At 38.6% G+C, this 23,221-nt stretch overlaps 1 protein-coding gene across 12 annotated transcripts in view; it reads left to right on the top strand.

The window, feature by feature from the left end:
- PTPRK (protein tyrosine phosphatase receptor type K) overlaps positions 1-23,221 on the top strand; it is a 618,756-nt gene that overhangs the window by 53,266 nt on the left and 542,269 nt on the right. The window lies entirely within an intron of this gene.

Here is a 23,221-nt window from a genome sequence, read left to right as displayed (position 1 = left end):
GTACTTGTATAGTGGAGAAACAGATTTAAACATCATTAAGGTGGGGCACAAAGATATCATGTGCATCTGGGTATAATATGATAAGAAAAACAAAATTATTTTTGTTATGTTCTGATTATGAGTAGGTTACCTGAATCTGATCATGAGAAGACATCAGATAAACCCGAATAGAGGAATATTCTTAAAAAAAAAAAAAAAAAACACCTGGCTTGACTTCTTCAAAATGAAAATGTCATGAAATATAAAGAAAAGCTGAGAAATTGTTTTGGATTAAAGAAGTCTGAGAGATGTGAAAATTAAATGCATGATCCTGGATTGACTCCAAGACTGGGAAATATAGGTGAAAAGATGTTTTTGAGACAACTGACAATGGAACATGAACCGTGAATTATATCAGGGATCAGAAAAACCTTTTATCCTTTAAGGGACCAAATAGTAAAGTTTTTAGGCTTTGCCGGCCATAGTATCTCTTTTGAATCAACTACCTAACCCTGCTGTTGTTCGCTTTGTTGCCATGGACAAAACAGAAAATGGGCATGGCTCAGTTCCAGTAAAATTTTATTTACGAAATCGCTTGTGGGTCAGGTTCAGCCCAAGAATTTGCTGAACTCTATATTATGTAATCATATTGTATCAATTTTAAAGTTTCTGAATGCGGTAATAGTATTGTGGTTATAAGAGTATTCTTATGGTTTGGAAATATACACCATGGAAATACTGACGGGTAAAGTGCATGCTCTGTGCAACTGACTGCTGTTGTTTAGGAAATGTAAATTGTATCGAGTTACATAGAATAAATATTGTGGAAAGGGAAAAAAACAAATGTGACAAAAAACGTTGAAAATTGGTGAATTTGATTAATAAAGGATGTGCAGGAGTTCTTTGTATTATATTTGCAACGTTTATGTAAGTTTGAAATTATTTCACAATAAAAATATAAAAGCAAGTTAACAAAGTTCCAGATACTGAGAGGAGGTAAGGAAACAAAAAACAAAAGTAACAATCAACACACATGTGCACATACACCCACTTCCTGTGTGTTTGGCTGTGTTGCACCATCTGTGACATGCAGAACCATGTGAATAAACAGGAGCTACAAAACCAGGCTTCTAGGGGACTATTCAAATCAAAGGCAGAATTCATGAGGGAAAAAAAAAAAAAAAGAATGGAATTAAGAACAAAGGCTCAGCAGAACCTCCTGATTTCACAGGGCTTTGATGTTCTATTGAGGGACCAAGACGTGGAGAAAGCAAGATGTGGAAGGGCAGCTTCTGCTTTTGTCTGCTTTTCTTCTCCCAGTTTCTGTGTCTCTTTCCTGCTCTCTCTACATCCCCCTTCAGTCCTTGCGTTTCAGTTATTGGTCTGTTTTTTAGTTGTATTCTTCTACTTTTCACCTCCCCTCTCATAATTTGCTTCTGATATGTTCTTATACATTAACTCTGTTAAAATCGTTGTAGAGAAACATCATCAATACCACTATGTTCAGAGCCTTTGAAACCCAGCCCCCAAACTGCAGTGAAAATATCCAATATTAACCTCACACACATTCGCAGATATCCGCTGCATAAAAAGAGGAAGGAATGTGGCTCAACTGTGAGTCCATTAGCTTGGTCCATTTCACAGTCAGGCCACTGTCTCTTTATTGATTGGTCTGCTTTTGGTGTGTGTCTTTGTGTTTTGGAGGTTGTTTTATATCTATTATGTGCATTTCTGATTTCCATTTTTCACTTATTTGTGACTGTTTCCTCTTTGAAAGTGAAGTCACTCAGTCGTGTCCGACTCTTTACAACCCCATGGATGGTAGCCCGCCAGGCTCCTCCCGTGGGCTTTTCCAGGCAAGAATACTGGAGTGGGTTGCCATTTCTTTCTCCAGGGGATCTTCCCCACCCAGGGATTGAACCGAGGTCTCCCGCATTGCAAGCAGACTCTACCATGTGAGCCACCAGGGAATCCTTTAATCCTTTTGTTTCCGTTTAAAACCTCTCTTTTCCCCACTGATATGCACCCTATCCACTGAAGCGACTAGCAGCAGCAGCAGCAGCAGCAGCAGCAGCAGCAGCAGCAGCAGCAGCAGCAGCAGCAGCAGCAGCATACTCCCTATCACGTCTCTATTGTCCTGTTTGCTCCTTGCCCCAAACTCTTCTTGATAGCTGTCTTTCCTTTTTTGTTGCACATAAAAAAGTATTTTATATGTTAAAGATATGTGATGTGATGATTTAATATATGTACACAGTGTGAAAAGAGAACCATAATCAACTAATATATTCACCATCTCACATAAGTTACCATGTTTAGTGTGTGTGTGGTGATAATACTTGAGATCTTCTCCCTTAGCAAATTTCAAGTGTACAATTCAGTATTGTGCACAACTCTACATCATCACCGTGTTGTACATTAAATCCATAGAACTTATTCATCTTATATCTGAAAGTGTGTACGCTTTGACCAGCACCTCCCCATTTCCACCCTCCCCAACCACCCCCACCAGTTCCTGGAGACCACTCCTATTCTCTGGTTCCATGAGTTTGACTCCCCCCCGCCCCACCCCAATCATCATTGTTTTCCTTCTGGAACAAGACTGTCCCATCCTTTTCTACTTATATTTCCTAATATCTAAACTTCTCTGCCCAACTCATTTTTATCTATTTATTTCCTGCTCCAGTTTTTGCTTCCAAACGTATTGAAAATCAACGACTTTAATTTGTTCAGTAAAATTTTACACACACATAAAATCACATAGTTAACTAGAAAACTGAATATTCTGCAGATGCCTTTTAGGCATAGTTATGATAGTGGTTGGGCTTCCCAAGTGGCTCTTGTCTTCCAAGCAGGAGACCGCAGGTTTGATCCCTCTGTTGGAAGGATCCCCTGGAGAAGGAAATGGCAACCCACTCCAGTATTCTTGCCTAGAGAATCCCGTGGAAAGAGGAGCCTGGTGGGCTGTAGTCCATGGGGTCGCAAAAGAGTCAAACATGACTGAGTGGCTAAACAGCAGTAACAGCAGCAGTGTGATAGTGTTTGGGAAAATGTTGCATATATGTGCTCTGAATGTTTTTATCTGCTGGTTTCAATTGTCAGTTACTCTCAGGCATACTAAACTCATTCAAGCCGAGAGAACACTGTTGCATAAAATTTATTTTTAAATGTGCTTCAGTGGTATTTGTTGAAGGCACTATCATGTATTCTAACAATAGGATATTTTGACTTTTCAATTTAAAAGAGTCACTCAGTCTTGTCTGACTCTTTGCGACCCCTTAGATGGTAGCCCACCAGGTTCCTCTGTCCATGAGATTTCCCAGGCAAGAATACTGAAGTGGGTTGCCATTTCCTTCTCCAGGACATCTTTCTGACCTAGAGATTGAACCTGTTTTCTCCTGCACTGGCAGGTGGAGTTTTTACTGTTGAGCCACAAGGGAAGCCCTAAAAAGAAGCTCATTATAAATTAACAAAATGATTTTATAGAAAAGAAAGCGAAGCTCAAAGAGCAATTTGTAATTAGCATTCATGAAACAGAGAAACAACTTTAGAGCTCAAAGGAATCTTAGTCCTTTAGCTGGGTCCTACTCTTTGCGACCCCATGGACTGCAGCCCAACAGGCTCCTTTGTCCATGGAATTCTCCAGGCAAGAATACTGGAGTGGGTTGCCTTTCCTTCTCCAGGGGATCTTCCTGACCCAGGGATCAAACCATGTCTCTTGCTTTGCAGGCAGATTCTTTGCCATCTGAACCACCAATGAAGCCCCAAAGGAATCTTAGAACAGTCCAATAAACTCCATTATACAAAAATAAGGAAACTGAGGCCCAAAGAGAAGTAACTTAACTGTTTTAGTGAGGTCTGAAGTAGATCATGAGTTTTGCTTTTTTTCTTAACTGCATAGGATGGTTAGTTTACCATTATGCTTAGGAATAACAATTGTATAAAATATTTTGTTAGCTGCAAAGTTTTTATTAGTTTTTTACGGCTGTTGCAACAAATTGCAACAAAGTCAGTAGATTAAAGATGACAAAATTTATTAATTTATATTTTTGGAAGTTAGATGGCAGAGGGATCTCACTGGGCTAAAGTCAAGGCAGGTCCTGATTTCTTCTAGAGGCTTTAGAGTGGATCCATTTCCTTACCTTTTCCTGCTTCTGGAGGGCACCTATCTTCAGTGGCTCCTGGTTCCGTTTCTCTGTTTTTAAAGTCAGCGTGGTCAGGCCACACCCTTGTCACAGTGCTATCCCTCGGGTTCTCTTCTGCTTCCTCTTCCATGTTTAAGGATACTCATGATTACATTGGGTTTACCAGGTAATTCAGGATAATCTCCTCCATTCAAAGCCAGTTGATAACAGCCTTAATTCCATCTGCAACCTTAAGCCTACTTTGTCACATAATCTAACATTTCACAGTTTCCATAGATTAGATGGTCTGGCTGCTGTATTAGGACATAAACACTTCTGGGCTGGGTTGTGATTATTCCATCACAAGTGCTAGTCTAAGTATTTGTGTTAAAATAAAAATGAGACTAGAAACATTTGTTTGGAGGCACAGATATAGACTTATTTCATTGTTTAATGTTCTGATTTCTTCCATATGGAAGATATATCCTTAACCCTTATGTTAGGGCATTTCCTTAAAGGTACTATAGGATGTTAATAAATAACAACAGTATAAGAAATGACCAGTGTTTTGTTTTATTGGATTTGAAGTGGCTTTCTGGGTGAGGATATAAATTATTTTGGAGGTATTTTCAAGTTATTGGAAGTTGAGCAACTCAGGCACGCTCTCCTTGTGCACATTCTTACCTCAATAATTTATAACAACAACTTCCCTTAGCATATATATACAGCTAACTACACAGATAACCTTTTGTTTCTTGATAGATGGCTTAATATATGCTTTCTAGCTAGATAAAATAAATGGAGGAAAGCACTCATTTATAGTGGTCAGTTCTATTTTTTTCAAGGTTAGATACTGGTCTGGTTTTGTTAATCTTGCTGTGGATATTGTGATCTTATTTTTCTACAACTCTGAAAAGTACATTTATCATTGCTATCAACAAACTACCTTGTTTCAAGCTTGTGAGATTTATTTATCATAGGGAGCTTCCATGAGAAAGGAACTTATGTTGTGTTGATGAAATCAGATACATTACTCTTTTGGGGGGGAAAAGATATGTATATTGAATTTCTCTAGCTTGAGGCAGTGTTTCTGTTTGGTACAGAGGTTTTAGAAAATTATTTCTGATTGAGATAGAAGAATTGCAACTTTAAAAGGATTGGTGAAATCTATGATTAAAGGAAAGTGAAAAAACACTAATTAGGTGGGAGATAGGAGAAAATAGTACTAGTAACAGTCTGTGTCTTTATGGGGGGTAGGAGTGGACGTAACTATAAATGAATGGCCAAGGCAGAGGTTTAGATGCTGTCCATGGAAATCATGGAATTACTGGTGGGTTTGTTAGGAAATCCTTTTCTTTAAATCTATCTCCATGATAATTTTGTAGTCATAAAATTTTATGGTCAGAGATATAGATTCAACAGTATTATAAACTTGAGCACTGAAAAGAATGTCAGTCTAAATAGAGACAAATTGCATTATCTGAAAATAAACTTTATATAATAAGAAACATCCAGGGGTGCTATTGACAGGCAGTTAAATGAGGGTCCTAATAAACTCCTGCTGAAGAGTACAGTTAACTAAAAGCTTGAAATTCAAGATACGTGTGATGTTGCCAGAATGAAATTTGTTCAAGATTGTGTGTGCTCTACGTATATATTTGTAAACAGAGAAATATCAGCTTCTTAATATTTGGAGAACCAGTGAATTCCAAATTAGTTAGTCCTGATGACTCAGTCACCAGTAAAAAAGACTTGTCTTCTTTGTTGTCAGGTAAGATTTCTCAGATTAGAACAGTCTCTGTTTGATGAGAACTTGAATGTCTACTAATTGCCTGGTATGCTAGACGGCATCACTGACTCAGTGGAGATGAGTTTGAACACGCTCTGGGCGATGGTGAAGGACAGGGAAGCCAGGCATGTTGCAGTCCATGGGGTCACAAAGAGTCAGACATGACTGAACAACTGAACAACAACAATGCTAGGTGGTGGCGTTTGCTGATGGCTCAGCAGTAAAGAATCCACCTGCGATGCAGGAGACTTGGATTTGATCCCTGGGCCAGAAAGATCCCCTGGAGGAGGCATGGCCATCCATTCCAGTCTTCTTGCCTGGAGAATCCCATGGACAGAGGAGCCTGACAGTCTACAGTCCATAGAGTCACAAAGAGCTGGACATGACCGAAGCAACTGAGCGTGCACACGTAGCATGCTAGATGGTCAATAGAGGAAACTGAATATAAGCGAATCTAGCCCTTGACCTCATGGAGGTTATAGTCTCGTGGGGAAGAGAAATATTAACTAAGATACACGCTGCTGTGAATATCTTGGAAAGCTTCTCCCAAAAAGTGAATTTTGATTTGAGGGACAAATAGCAATTAATAAAGCAATGAATTAGAGGAGGGCAAAGAGTTCAATCTGAAGGAACTACATTTGCAAAGCCACCAGGACTTCCTTGGTGGCTTAGACAATAAAGAATTCACCTGCAATCCGCGAGACCTGGATTCGATCCCTCGGTTGGGAAGATCCCCTGGTGAAGGGAATGGCCACCCACTCCGATATTCTGGCCTGAAGAATTCAATGGACAGAGGAGCCTGGTGGGCTACTGTCCATGGAGTCACAAAGAGTTGGACACAACTGAGTGACTTTCATTTTCTGCTCTACAAAGACTGTGTAACTAAAGGTGCTGGAAACCATAAGAGTACACAGTGGAAGAGTGTGTTGAGTGAGATGAAGATGGAGAGGAACGTGATGCTGAGGTTAAGGATAGACAACAGGAAGTCATTCAAGGGATGTAAGAAGGGGTGGTGATAAAATTGCATTTCTGTTTCAGAAGATCATTTTGGCTGCAATGTAGAAAGTAGAATGGAAACAAGTAGGAATGGCATCGTAACAGGAGTTGAGACCTTGGTAGTTAGGTGAGAGAAGTTGATAACTTGGTTTTCTTAGAATATGGAAAGAAGTGGATGGATTTGAGAGAAAGTTAAGGTAGAAATCTCAAGATTTGGTGATGGATTGGATGGGAGATGAGAGAGAAGGTGGAGTTACAATTGTATCTTTTTTTCTGGGTAAATCTAAATGATAGGAATATTATTTGCTGAGAGAAGGAGCCCTGGAAGTGGACCACATTTGATGGTGAGGGGGGATGTAGATCATAAACTTAGATACAGATATGTTACAAATGCCTTTGTGACAAGCAAGTTGAGATCAATTAGGCTGTTGGATATATAGGTCTAGAGTGCAAAGGGAATGTTTGGATTACAGGACTTTATGGGACATCTGCTTAGCTTGTAATTGAAGCTGTTACTGGTAAGAGATTCCAACATTTAATAGCCAATGAGAGGACAGTGAATCTGAAAAGGAAACTTAGGAGTGGCCAGAAAAGTTGGAAGAAATATTAGCTACACATCATGGAAAGCAAAGATGTGAAGCGAATGGAGAGGTCATCAGTATTAAATTCTGCTGAAACATCAAGAAGAGTGAAGGCTGAAAAATGTGCATTGCATGGGCAATGTAAAAGTTACCTGTGACTTTCAGTCAAAGTGGAATCAGTGGTATGAACCGGCAAGGTTTCTTATGGTGGGTCATAATTCTTCTTGGAATGGATACTTAAACTTCCCAGAAGTGGTCATTTGCTTTTTTATATAGTTCTCATCTGTATGCAGGGCTTTCTTTCTTCTTCTTTCTCTTCCTTCTTCATTTACTTTACCCTCTCAGAACCAGAATAGGATTTGCCATTGTTAACAATACAGTGTTTGCCCTGATATGAACACAGCTTTCCTTTGTTCCTCTTATCTAAAATCCAACATAAAATAGTAAAAGCTGCTTTTGTTATTTTTAGTACCTCTCGGGAATCTTAATTCATTCTCAACTTTAGTCTGCCAACATTGAGAGTATATTTCATTTGTGTAATTTTATTCTCTTAGTTTTACTTAAATTTTTTGTATATTACATACTTTGGCTCAAAGAAAGTGCTGTTTGCATTGCTTTAAGTATACCCTACCTTTCTATCTCATATTCAATTGTTTGTTAGAATGATCCATATTTCCTTTCCTCTGTACTTGCAAAATCATTAATAGTGTTTTCCTATCCCGAATGAAAAATAATTTATTTTTGAAATGTCTATATACATGACTATATAATCATTGTTCCCCTTCCTGGTTACTAGGAAGGAACCTAATTCTCTCCCATGTTTTTAGTCACTTTGCATTTCAAAGATTTTCAAAAATTTGAAAATTTCTAGTCATTTTATGCATTTTAAAGGCTTGAAATGGAGCTACTGCCAGTTGTTACCCTAGGGCCAATAGGAGTCTTGTACATTATGCATAGGAAACTTTTCAACTGTAATTGTTTTATTCTTTAGATTAAAAAAAAATCTGTTGGTACACTTGCTCATACTATTGTCTTCTTTAATGTCAAGACTAACTTGCACTGCAATTTGTATGAATTGTCTGACACATGAATTAATAGGTACGATATTGAATATCCAGTGTATTTTTCTTCTTGTGAGGTTTCTCCTGTTTATAATTGTAGCATTGATAAAGACTTGGAAGTAGTTATTATGAAGACAGATTGAATCAAGTAAAGTGGCAGTAACCTACTACAAAGACGAGCTCAGTAATTTTTTCACTTACTCTGAATCACAATTGTCAGGGCTTACTGCATGGGCCGGCAAGTTGTACAGTCACATGGGGTCTCAAATTCAGAAGGGAATACACGCTTGGGGTTTAATGCCCTGTGATTGCTGTCTTGAAATTCGTATTAATTTTATCTTTGATTTGAGTTTTGTAAATGGAACCCCATGGAAAAATGGAGCAGGAAATTAAGACTTGGACTCTCAACTCACATGTGGTCCAACTCCCATTCCTCTTGCCACTTTGAGATGGGTTCTTGGCCACCTGTTCCACCAGCACCCAGTAGAGTGGGCTTCACCCTCTGTCCCTGGAAGGGAGCTTGGTGCTGGTGTGGGGAGAGTTAGATCTCAGTGCTGCCTCCCGCTTATTGAGTTGCAGTTAAGGGGCCCAGACACTTTTGAGGGGTTGTAATCACCCCATGAGTATTTGTATGTCTAAGAGAGCTTAACATTAAATAGCAAATAAAATATATTATGAAGAATTGAGACACTGTGAAATAAATATGTTGACTGTCTGGTGACGTCCATGTGTAGAGTCTTGTCTTGTGTTGTTGGAAGAGGGTGTTTGCTATGACCAGTGCATTCTCTTGGCAGAACTCTATTAGCCTTTGCCCTCCTTCATTCTGTACTCCAAGGCCAAATTTGCCTGTTACTCCAGGTGTTTCTTGACTTCCTACTTTTGCATTCCAGTCTCCTATAATGAAAAAGACATCTGTTTTGGGTGTTAGTTCTAGAAGGTCTTGTAGGTCTTCACAAAACTAATTGTTCAACTTCAGCTTCTTCAGCATTACTGGTTGGGGCATAGACTTGGATTACCATGATATGGAATGGTTTGCCTTGGAAATGAACAGAGATCATTCTGTCAAATGATCAAAGATAAGCCAAAGATGGAGAAGCTCTATACAGTGAGCAAAAACAAGACCAGGAGCTGACTGTGGTTCAGATCTGCTGCTGCTAAGTCGCTTCAGTCGTGTCCGACTCTTTGCGACCCCATAGATGGCAGCCCACCAGGCTCCCCTATCCCTGGGATTCTCCAGGCAAGAACACTGGAGTGGGTTGCCATTTCCTTCTCCAATGCATGAAAGTAAAAAGTGAAAGTAAAGTTGCTCAGTCGTGCCCGACTCTAGTGACCCCATGGACTGCAGCCTACCAGGCTCCTCCATCCATGGATTTTCCAGGCAAGGGTACTGCTGGGTGCCATTGCCTTCTCTGTGGTTCAGATCATGAACTCCTTATTGCCAAATTCAGACTGAAATTGAAGAAAGTGAAGAAAACCACTACACCATTCAGGTATGACCTAAATCAAATCCCTTATGACTATACAGTGGAAGTGAGAAATAGATTTAAGGGACTAGATCTGATAGACAGAATGCCTGATGAACTATGGACGGAGGTTCATGACACTGTACAGGAGACAGGAGTCAAGACCATCTCCAAGAAAAAGAAATACAAAAAAGCAAAATGGCTGTCTGAGGAGGCCTTACAAATAGCTGTGAAAAGAAGAGAAACGAAAAGCAAAGGAGTAAAGGAAAAATATACCCATTTGAATGCAGAGTTCCAAAAGAATAGCAAGGAGAGATAAGAAAGCCTTCCTCAGTGATCAGTGCAAAGAAATAGAGGAAAACAACAGAATGGGAAAGACTAGAGATCTCTTCAGATAATTAGAGATACCAAGGGAACATTTCATGCAAAGATGGGCTCAATAAAGGACAGAAATGGTATGGACTTAACAGAAGCAGAAGACATTAAGAAAACGTGGCAAGAATACACAGATGAACTGTACAAAAAAGATCTTCATGACCCAGATAATCACGATGGTGATCACTCACCTACAGTCAGACATCCTGGAATGTGAAGTCAAGTGGGCCTTACGAGCATCACTACAAACAGCTGATGGAGGTGATGGAATTCCAGTTCAGCTATTTCAACTCCTGAAAGATGATGCTGTGAAAGTGCTGTACTCAATATGCCAACAAATTTGGAAAACTCAGCAGTGGCCACAGGACTAAAAAAGGTCAGTTTTCATTCCAATCTCAAAGAATGGCAATGCCAAAGAGTGCTCAAACTACCACACAATTGCACTTATCTCACATGCTAGTAAAGTAATGCTCAAAATTCTCCAAGCCAGGCTTCAGCAATACATGAACCGTGAACTGCCAGAAGTTCAAGCTGGTTTTAGAAAAGGCAGAGGAACCAGAGATCAAATTGCCAACATCCGCTGGATCATGGAAAAAGCAAGAGAGTTCCAGAAAAACTTCTATTTCTGCTTCATTGACTATGCCAAAGCCTTTGACTGTGTGCATCACAATAAACTGTGGAAAATTCTTCAAGAGATGGGAATACCAGACCTGACCTGCCTCTTGAGAAACCTGTATGCAGGTCAGGAAGCAACAGTTTGAACTGGATATGAAACAGCAGGCTGGTTCCAAAAAGGAAAAGGAGTACGTTAAGGCTGTATATTGTCACTCTGCTTATTCAACTTCTATGCAGAGTACATCATGAGAAACACTGGGCTGGAGGAAGCACAAGCTGGAATCAAGATTGCCAGGAGAAATATCAATAACCTCAGATATGCAGATGACACCACCCTTATGGCAGAAAGTGAAGAGGAACTATAAGAGCTTCTTGATTAAAGTGAAAGAGGGGAGTGAAAAATTTCTTAAGCTTGTTGGCTTAAAGCTCAACATTCAGAAAACGAAGACCTTGGCATCTGGTCCCATCACTTCATGGCAAATAGATGGGGAAACAGTGGGTGACTTTATTTTTCTGGGCTCCAAAATTACTGCAGATGGTGACTGCAGCCATGAAATTAAAAGACGCTTACTCTTTGGAAGGAAAGTTATGACCAACCTAGCATGCATATTAAAAAGCAGAGAGATTACTTTGCCAACAAAGGTCCATCTAGTCAAGGCTATGGTTTTTCCAGTGGTCATGTATGGATGTAGGAGTTGAACTGTGAAGAAAGCTGAGCGCCGAAGAATTGATGCTTTTGCACTGTGGTGTTGGAGAAGACTCTTAAGAGTCCCTTGGATGGCAAGGAGATCCAACCAATCCATCCTAAAGGAGATCAGTCCTGGGCGTTCATTGGTAGGACGGATGTTGAAGCTGAAACGCCAACACTTTGGCCACCTGATATGAAGAGCTGACTCACTTAAAAAGACCCTGATGCTGTGAAGGATTGAGGGCAGGAAGAGAAGGGGTGGACAGAGGATGAGATGGTTGGATGGCATCACCAACTCAATCAACATGGGTTTGGGTGGACTCCAGGAGTTGGTGATGGACAGGGAGGCCTGGCCTGCTATAGTTCTTGGGGTGCAAAGAGTCAGACATGACTGAGCAACTGAACTGAACTGAAAGAAAGGTAAAAGCATGTTTCCTGATTTTTGAACAAGGATCCTGCGTTTTCATTTTGCTTTGATCAAATTATATAGTTGGCCCTGATAACTGTTAATAGTGAACTAAAGCCCAGAAACAAACTTCACCTTTGCAATTTACTGATAGTGTTACGAGATTAGAAACGAGATGAAACATTTTCAAAATGTTTATTTTTTTGAAACATGGTATAGGAATGATTTCATTGTTCTTAGAACCCAAATATTTTATGGTAGTAGTTGTCTTTCCACAGGGCATGCTGCTAGTCTTTCAATTTATGTTTCATTAAAAAAAGACTTGAAATTGAGCCATCTGTACTCTCACAATAGTAACAAAAGGAATTGAATTTAAAATATGGATTTTCAAAATTAATTTCAAATATGTAAAATTATATTTATTCTTTTTTGAAAAATAAGCTGCTTGTTAGTAATTGTTTAATAATAAGTCTTCTTTAAGATATTTTTAAAAACCATGATTGCATTTCATGACAGTGTTGGGTGACTTATTTTTAAGTTGAGCACAATCATTCATTACCTCTCTCTGGCTTCCACTGTGCATTTCAATCATTCTTTTACCCTCAGTTCACTTAAGTTACCATACTGCTTTTGTTGGACAATATAAGTTTTATTTGTTTTACTGATGGTCATGTTTGCTTTGAACAAGGCCTTTGGATACATAAGAGTAGTGAAGGGCTGCCCATGGCAAATTCTCAAACCTCTTTTCAACATTAAAATGAAACCCAAGAGAAAGAATAAATTTGATTTAATTTTTCCATCTATAACATGTGTGACCTCTGTTTTTCCCACTCCTGTAGAACAGTAGTGTGTTTGTTGTTTTATTTTTATCTTTAAAAAAAAAACCTCAGTGTTTGTAAATTTAAAAAATTGATGTTTATTGTAAATTTTCAGTATAGCTTTTTCTTTTTTTGCTTTCAGAGATATGCTGTGTTGATTTTATACAAATCAACTTTTAGCTTTCTTTAATGTCTGCTAAGGTGGATCAAGATCACACGAATGGACATTTTGAGCTATTAATGCATGCCTGTCTTAAAAGCTGGGCATGGCAACCCACTACAGTATTCTTGCCTGGAGAATGCCAGGGACAAAGGGGCCTGGTGGGCTATGGTCCATAGGTTCTCAAAAAGTCGAACATGACTAAAGTAACCTAGCAGACACGCTATGCCAATATTTATCTATTTTATGACAGCATTTTCTTATCTAAGTGAAGTCGCTCAGTCGTGCCCGACTCTTTGCGACCCCATGGATAGTAGCCTGCACCAAGCTCCTCTATCCATGGGAGTTTCAAGGCAAGAGTACTGGAGTGGGTTGCCATTTCCTCTCTAGAGGTTAAATTTACCCTTTGACTTAATATGTGAATTTTCAAATGATTTCACAGTTGAAACAATTGTTTATGTAAATAAAGATGCAAAAAGCTTTTGTGTTGATTGTAATTTGGCTTTTTGCCTAAAATATTGTGTAATAATAAATAGGTGCTTGCATACTAGCCAGCTATGTAGTTTTTCCTCTAAGTTGTCATGGAATTTAAAGGAGATCTTTTATTTAAAAGTAAAGTTTCACTTTATTATAGAGAAGACTGAATTATCTTATGGAAATTATAATAAAATTAGAATTAAAATGCTTCAAATTTTGCTTTTATTAGCTACCGTAATTTTATGTTGTAGTTATCTAAAAAGGGACATAATTTAACATTAATGTGAACAATTTGTTTTATATAAAACTAATTAGAAAGTGTGTGTTAGTCGCTCAGTTGTGTCCGACTCTTTATGACCACATGGACTGTAGCCCGCCAGGCTCCTCTGTCCATGGAATTCTCCAGGCAAGAATACTGGAGTGGATTGTCATTTCCTTCACCAGGGAATCTTCCCAACCCAGGGATCCAACCCAGGTCTCCTGCATTGCAGGTAGATTCTTTACCATCTGAGCCACCGGGGAAGCCCAGTGATGTAGAACTATATACCAATAAGAATTCTTAGATGTTGGCTAGGTATGGTGTGAAGGTATACTTTACAGGTAAATTGAGGCTTTAGTGATTTGAAGAAGTGAATGTGTATCACGGACATGAAACATATGTAAGTAAGCAGAGCCCCAAATCTTAAACTGGTTATTAACCCTTGGAAACACAGGTTACTGGGTGGTGAGTACACTAACTATTCATTTTAACTGTTTTGATACCGTCAATTCAAGTGTGAAAGAGCAGAGAGTGAGGATAGGACAAAAATGGAAGAGCATAGAGTGAGGATAGGGCAAACATGGAAGAGCATTGTGGGTTCTCCCGGTTGTGAATAAGTTCCATCACCTCTAAACCATTTCCTGGGGCTTTCCATGTGGTGCTTGTGATAAAGAACCTGCCTGCCAATGCAGGAGACATTACGAGATGGGGATTCGATCCTTGGGTTGGGAAGATCCTCTGGAGAAGGAAATGACAGCCCACTCCAGTATTCTTGCCTGGAGAATCTCATGGACAGAGGGGCCTGGTGGGTACAGTCCATAGGGTCACGAAAAGTCGAACACGACTGAAGTGAAGTAGCAACCATTTCCAGTTACTCTATTTGCCACATAGGGGCATCACTTTTTAGAATTTTAAAAATGTTTCTCCCTCTTTTGTGGTGATATTTTAATGAGGACAGGCGTGTATTGTACTTTCTTTCTAGTTTCCCCAGTAAGCTAGTTACTCAGTTAATCCTCCCATGTGTCATACGCGGTGGTAAGTACCATAGATGTGGGACTCAAAAAATGTTTCATTTAGAATTAAAATATGCTGTGTTTTCCTTTGGTAGTCTTCCATTCTTCCCCTGTTTTCGTTTTGCATTCTTCATTTCTCTTTCTAACCATTCTCCTTTGTCTTTAATGTCCCTCTCCTGTTACTCTCTAAATCTGTCCTGTCCAAATGGTAGCCAACTAGCTAAATGTTACATTTAGCCCTTAAAATGTGGCTAGTCTGAATTGAGATCTGAGATAAATGTAAGTTGCATAATGGATATGCTATGAAGAAGAGAATGTAAAATATGCCCATTTTTTTGTTGATCACATTGAAGTGATAATATTTTGGATATATTGCATTAAATATTATCAAAATTAATGTCATCTGATTTTTACTTTATTAAATGCAGCTAACTAGGAAATTTAGAGTTATGTTTATGGGTATAATTATATTTCTTTTGGAATGTGCTTCTCTAGATCCTTTTATTGATTTTTTTCCTTGTCCTCCTTGAACAACTTCCTTCTTGTTTTATCCTCATTGCCCCTTCCCAATATTTTTAGAGGTCAGAAATTAGAAAAAATGTTGACTCTCCTGAAACTGTCTTTAAAAATAAACATTAGATTACATATTTAGCAACAACAAGCCATGGAGTATTAACACATGCTACCACATGGATGGACCTCAAAAATACTATGCTAAGTGAAAGAAGCCAATCACAATAGAACATGCACTAAATGAGTTCACTTATATGCAGTGTGTAAAAGCTCGCTAGAGACAAAATACATCAGTGTTTACCTAAGGTAGGGGGGAAGAGGTTGTGAGGAATGACTACTGGTAGGTAGTAGATTTTTAAGAGAGAAGAGATGTAAAATAATGGTGATATTCGAGCAACACTGAATATATTAAAAACCACCTTAACAGAGTGAATTTTGGGGTATGTGAATTATGTATCAGTAAAGCTGATAAGGGCTTCCCTGGTGGCTCAGAAGATAAAGAATCTGCTTGCAGTGCAGGAAACCTGGATTCAGTACCTGGGTTGGGACGATCCTCTGGAGAAGGAAATAGCAACGCACTCCAGTGTTCCTGCCTGGAAAATCCCACGGACAGAGGAGTCTGGTGGGCTACCGTTCATGGGATTGCAAAGAGTTGGACACGACTGAGCGACTAACACTTTCATTTCAAAGCTGTTAAAATAATACTAGATCTTGCTCATCACATCCAAGTGCCATTCAGTTAGTCTTTTTGGTGCTCTGCTTTCCTTTTTCTGTCTCTTAGAGCAAGTTTGCCTTATTCTTTACCAATCAGTTTAGCCTTCCTAGAAATTAAGTGTATGTCTTTGTTAATGTTAGTAGTAGTGGTCAGGTACTTTTGCCTTAAAAAAGGAAAACATAGGCCAATATGTGTTGGAACTTTTGTAAGCAGTTATAATCCCTTTTTCAGATTGATGTGTGTTCAGAACATATTTTAATGCTATTTCCCCTAGGGGGCTTGTTAGGCAAATGTATTTAAGTGTCATTTTAATCTCTTTTTATAGCTTTTATTTATTCCTTTATACCTCCATGATGTATCAACATCTGATGAATTGTGGCTTTTCATTAGGACTTCTGGATTTCTTATGTATAAAAACAGAATAACAAAAGAGAAAAATATCTTTTCTTCCAAGCTGGTTATACATATCTATTTATATTACAAGTGCATAAATATGTATTTTTCTAAAAATTCTGGACAATACATGCATCTGTGTACTGAAGAGAAACATTTTGATTAAATCGGTCCATTATTAAAAAAAAGAAAATGGATTAGTGTCAAAATGTATTTTTAAACAATTTCTTTCAAGCTTCATTTTATTTTTTTCCAGCTTAATTTTTTCTTTCACCATTTTCATTTAAAGATGGCTGCAAATTGTAAAAGCTTACAAAAATATTATTTTTATATTTATGTCTATAAATGTTCACTATTTTAATCTCTCCTCCATTCTGAGGTGCTTGCTTTTCTAACCTTCAAAGTAAATACCTAAGTATGTGTGTGTGCTCAGCCATGTCCAACTCTTTGTGAACCCATGGACCATAACCTGCCAGGCTCCTCTGTCCATGGAATTCTCCAGGCAAGAATACTGGAGTGGGCTCCCATTTCCTACTCTGGAAATATGTAAATAAACATTTATAAAACTAATATAGATTTTGACAGATGCTACTTTGCGTCTCTGTGTTGATTTTGGTAATTTTTTACAGTATTTCAAAGTTTTTCATTGTTATTGTATCTGCTCCATGATCATTAATCTCTGATATTATTATGCATGCTGGAGACTTAGATATTGGTTAGGATTTTTTAGCAGAAAAGTATTTTTAATTAAGATATATATATATATATATTTTAGACATAATGCATATTGCAATCTTAATAATTGACTACAGTTTGGTTTAAAATAACATTTATATGTACTGGGAAACCAAAAAATTGTGTGACTAACTTTATTGCAGTGTTTACTTTATAGCAGCATTCTGGAACCGAATTCATGGTGTCTCTTTGAGATACCTGTGCTAGCAGCTTCTTTTAGTCCATAGAGGGTGGACTTTGCTTTGGGGGCCATTGCTTCCTCACTGGTTCAAATGACTTTGTGTTCCTGTGAGTTTCAGGTAGTCTTTTAATAGCAGCTTTGGGTACAAAGGTTTCAAAGTCATCTTTTCAGAGAACTCACATGGAGAATGGGTTATATCATTTGGCTCTAAGGTGGAACATGGTGAGGTGGAAAGAGATGCCCTGAAGGTTGTGAGCTTCTTTTCCTTTGTTCTTTTTAGCCATTGTAACAATGGATGGTAAACTTTGCCACATCATGAAAAGTGAAAGTGAAAGTCGTTCAGACCTGTCTGACTCTTTACGACCCTGTGGACTATAGTCTATGGAATTCTCCAGGTCAGAGTACTAGAGTGGGTAGCCTATCCCTTCTGCAGTGGATCTTCCCAACCTAGGACTCAAACCAGGGTCTCCTGCATTGCAGGCAGATTCTTTACCTACTGAGCTATAAGGGACACTCTGCCACATCTTGGTACCTGACTTTTGTAGAAACTGTGAATATTACTTAGTTTAAGAATCTACTGACAAGGAGGTTTTGATTTATTGGAAATTAAAACTTTAAGGAACATACAATTAATGATTTTCCAGATGAGAAGTCTACCAAAGATCCCACCACACCTAGTATCCCCCTTTCTTCCTTTCTAATATACACTATGTAAATTTAACGCATAGTACCCATCTTTAAAGGGGCTTCTCTGGTAGCTCAGTCAGTAAAGAATCTGCCTGCAGTGCAGGAGACCTGGGTTCGATCCCTGGGTCAGGAAGATTCCCTGGAGAAGGAAATGGCAAACCACTCTAGTATCCTTGCCTGGAAAATCCCATGGACAGAGGAGCCTGATGGGCTGCAGTTCTTGGGGTTACACGATTGAGTGACTAACAAACACTTTCATCCATCTTTAAAATCCTAAAAATTCCCATTCAAAACCCTAAAAGATGATGCCATCAAAGTGTTACACTCAATATGTCAGCAAATCTGGAAGACCCAGCAGTGGCCGCAGGATTGGAAAAGATCAGTCTTCATTCCAGTTCCCAAGAAGGGCAGTACTATACCATCAAACAGTTGTACTCATCTTCCATGCTAGTAAGGTCATGCTTAAAATCTTGCATGCTAGGCTTCAATTATGCAAACCAAGAACTTCCAGACATCCAAGCTGGGTTTAGAAAAGGCAGAGGAACCAGAGATCAAATTGCCCACATTCGCTGGATCATAGAGAGAATTCCCTTGGAATTTGCAAGGGAATTCCAGAAAAACATCTACCTCTGTTTTATCCAATATGCTAAAGCCTCTGACTGTGTGGATCATCACAAACTGTAGAAAGCTCTTAAAGAGATGGGAATATCAGAACATCTTATCTGTCTCCTGAGAAACCTGTGTGTGAGTCAACAAGCAACAGTTAGAACCCTGTATGGAACAACAGATTGGTTCTCAGGATTGAGAAAGGAGTATGACAGGGCTGTGTGTGGTCAACTTATTTATTTAACTAATATGCCAAGCACATCATGAGAAATGCTGGGTTGGATGAGTTAGAAGCTGGAATCAAGATAGGCAGGAGAAACATCAACAATCTTAGGTATGCAGATGATACCACTATAATGGCAGAAAGTGAAGAGGAACTAAAGAACCTCTTGATGAGAGCAAAGGAGAGTGAAAAAGCTGGCTTAAAACTCAACATTCAGAAAAGTAAGATCATGGCCCTCAGCCCTATTACTTTACTGCAAACATAAGGGGAAAAGGTGGAAGCAGTGACAGATTTCCTCTTCTTGGGCTCTCAAATCACTGTGGATGGTTACTGGAGCCATGAAATCAGAAGATGATTACTTCTTGGCTGGAAATCTATGACAAACCTAGACATCATGTTGAAAAGCAGAGATACCACTCTGCCAACAGTCTGTATAGTGAAGGTTATGGTCTTCCCAGTGGTCACAGACGATTGTGAGAGCTGGACCGTAAAGAAGGCAGAGCACCAAGAATTGAAGCCTTTGAACTGTGGTGCTGGAGAAGACTTTTGAGAGTCCCATGGACCATGAGGAGATCAAACCAGTCAATTTTAAAGGAAATTGACCTTGAATACTCACTGGAAGTTCTGATGCCTAAGCTGAAGCTCCTGTATTTTGGTCATCTGATGTGAACAGCTGACTCATTGGAAAAGTCCCTGATGCTGGAAAGATTGAGGGCAGAAGGAGAAGAAGGCGCCAGAGGATGAGATGGCTGGGTGGCATCACCGAGGCAATGGACGTGAATTTTGGCAAACCCCGAGAGATGGTGAGGGACAGGGAGGCCTGGTGTTGCTGCAATCCATGGGTTTGCAAAGAGTTGGATGATTCTGTGACTGAAGAGCAACACCCATCTTTAAGGGCTTCCCTGGGGCTCAGACTGTAAAGAATCAGCCTGCAATTTGGGAGACCTGGGTTTGATCCCTGCGTTGGGAAGATCCTTTGGAGAAGGAAATGGCTACCCACTCCAGTATTCTTGCCTGGAAAATTCCATGGACAGAGAAGCCTTATAGGCTTCAGTCCATGGAGTGGCAAAAATTTGGACATGGCTGAGTGATAAACACAGACACACAGACACATACACACACACCCATCTTTAAATGTTCCAGTTTTCAAGCTATGAGGATAAATTTTTATCTGCATATAATTTTAAGACAAACACATGTATTTTCAAAATTCAGTTGGTTTTAGTAATCAAAGGAATTTTTTAAATTATTTAATGACCATGAGAAAAGTTATTGATCAATTTGTGCTTGCCTTTTTATTGGTAATAAAGATGGATGTAGGGAACAGGAAGAAGAAGATGAATATAATGGATCTTTTTCATATGTTTAACTAAGAATTACATTTAAAAATGGTCTTGTTTTTTCAAGTGTTCTTTTTTTGTGGACAGTTTAAATGAGATAACCATTTATTTCTAGTCAACCTTGAGATATCTAGTGTATGATCTTTTCTGAGGTTGTATTTTACATTTCTTAGTATAGAGTTTATCTATCTTGAAGGTGTTTTGCTCCGTATCCCTAATCTGTGAGAAGATTTATAGCTTTTTATTAACTTTATTTTGTTTTTATTTTATAATGAAGATGAAAAACTGGTTGGCTTAATTTCAAGGATAAGCCATGCCTGTCAGATGAGTTACTCTTCATCTCCCTTTCCTGGGTTTGTTTCCATCTGTTCCCCAAAACATTTACATCTTTTCCAATTTTTGGTTTTGGTGAGGGAAAGGGACTGATTTTGTTGTTGTGTATCTTTACAGCTCACACCATCAGATTCAGGTAAGACAGCTGGAAATCTGCCCATATGGAAAGTATAGTGTTACCCCAGTGGAGAAAGTTGAGAATAGGAATCAGGTTTTTTGGCCTTATCGACCACTTGTACATTTGACAGTACAAGGTATTTGAGGGCAGTACTTGTGGAAATGTTAAGGAGTTAACATTAATAGTCCTGTGGCTAAACAGATGGTGTAATTAGCCCACAATGGGAAGAGCAGCATTTTCATGTTTGGATAAAAAGGGCTCACTGTGGGTGGTAGAGTTAAGAGGTTCTAAATGACAATATCTTATAAAGATAAGGACAGTGACGCTTTCATACTTCATGGTTCAGGCATTCATGTACATATATATAAACTCTCAGCCTGTTTTATTTAAGTATACTAACTCTTGTTACATTTAGGAACAATTCTCTGTAAGCGAATTCAGCTTAGTCCAGGAGATATGGCTAAGTACTGTGGAGGATTCAGAAAAAAATTTGGTCTTTGTACTCAAATAGCCAATTTTCTGGAACGTGTTCGTAGGTTAGTGGCAAATAGAGGACTTGACATATTTTTATAGCAAAAGTATATTGTAAATGATTAGTTCTATGAGTTACTTATCCAAGTTCAATATTCCTCAGAAGGAAAATATTTTCAATAAGATAGTGGAAAGTAGTTCAAGGACTGTGTGTCTCTTCATCATCTAATAGTGTCATTGCTTTTCTATGTGAAATAGTTTGCTTTTGTCAAATGTCATCTATTCCGAACTATATATATTTTTATGCAATATAAAAATGATACAATAGCAAGAAAATACACTCAACTGGATAAAAGGGCTATGGCAAGCCCTTCTGTTTGTATAATTTGAACATGTTATCCTCAATAAAAATTTAGAAGTTGACATTGGTTGTATTTTGTTCCAATTGATTTTACTCAAATTTTTTAATAATGTAAATGTAAGATAATATCAGATACTTGGTTAATTATTAGAGAGATATTTGGAAAGATATCTTTTTTTCCCATGTCTGCCCATCTGCTCCTGTGGTACAATCATAATGCAGAAACATTGACATCTCAATTATTTCCATGGCAACAAATTGATGTCAGGATCTCACATTTGACTTCACTGCAGGACCAAATATAATTTGGATTACAGGGATGGATTGGGAGTTCTTATTGAAGCACAGGTCTTTAAGAAAGAAGATTAAATATCTTTGGGAAATAATTTTAAGCCTTTAAAAAATGTACTTTTAAAGAGAAAAGTATGGAAGTATACCCAAAGTATATGAATATTCTTCTATCTTTCTGTGTATACAAAGCCATGATGAAAGGCATTTACTCTCTGACATTTGCAAGTAAGAGTTTGTATCTGATTTATTGTTTACTCAAAAACTTAGAAAAATAGAAACTTAGGCAGTTGTCTGTAGCACCCAGAATAGTAAAGGTCCAGAACCATCTTGCTTTTAGTTAAGTAGTGTATATAAACTATCAGCATATGGTAGCTCTGCCTTAAATGATATACTCTGTTTTTGGTTGAGGGTATCATAACGATAGATGATCCTGCACACCGTATGGATGGCACAGCTTTTAAAGATTTTGTGACACTTTGCCTTCCTTCTTGTGTCGTTTTGTGCTTCAGTGAAGAAAATTTAGTATTTTACTATTTATTCCAGTTGTGAGTTCTGTCCATTCTTTATTGCTAATGCTCAGGGGAAACAATTAGATTTGATTCCTATGAACAAATGTCTGTATTGAATCTAAGTTATTTCTGACCCTGTTCCATAGCCCTTGGAGTATAATTTTTAAGTTCGTATTCAAGCTCATGAGGGCTTCTGCCCTCTCTAACTATATAGTGAAGGCAGAAACCATGTCTTTATACTCTCAGTGTCTGGCACATAGTGGGTACTTTGTCAAAAAATACATGTAATCTCATGGATTGCCAGGGTATTGCAGATTCTCTGAACCTTGTCAGTATCACTCCATGCAACATTTTGTGTTTTGCAGGTTTAAAATTTTGGTTTAATCTGTTTTTAGGAGACTGATTCATTATAAGTAAACTGAAAAGAAACTGACTCATAATGTATGCTTGGAGATAATTTCCTGATTCTATCTATTAATCTCTTTTAATAAAAGTCAGTGAAAGAGATAACATTATAGATTAGATGGTTTCTAGGTGAACTAGTCCTGCAACTTGATGACGGCTGAGGGAGCCAGGTGCCCAGGACCCAGCTGGCCCTCTGGCCCTTCATTTAACCTAGAGAGAATAATTGTATAGGATCAATAGGAATGCATGTTCTCACAAGTACCAACCAGGTGAATCCCCAGCTCACAATAATTATCCCTCTTTGAGAACAGCCCAACCGCAAAGGACCTGAAAAAATGATATACAGTGTCCTTGCCACTTATTCCTGACCTCTGGCCACCTCTTAGGGGTGGACGACTGATCTAAACTGTACAAGTTTTGAGATGGGAATGGGGAGGCTGAAGCTGGCTGAAGCTCTTACCTTAATGGCAGTATCCATGTACTCCAGTTGCTGAAGCCTCTGTGGACTGTGACCCATGGAGACTGCTGCTGCTGATAGA

Source organism: Ovis aries, chromosome 8 (assembly GCF_016772045.2).
Source record: "Ovis aries strain OAR_USU_Benz2616 breed Rambouillet chromosome 8, ARS-UI_Ramb_v3.0, whole genome shotgun sequence".
NCBI classification, from domain to species: Eukaryota; Metazoa; Chordata; class Mammalia; order Artiodactyla; family Bovidae; genus Ovis; species Ovis aries.
The sequence above is the reverse complement of the archived record's forward strand: the minus strand, read 5'-3'. Positions and strand labels throughout refer to the sequence as shown.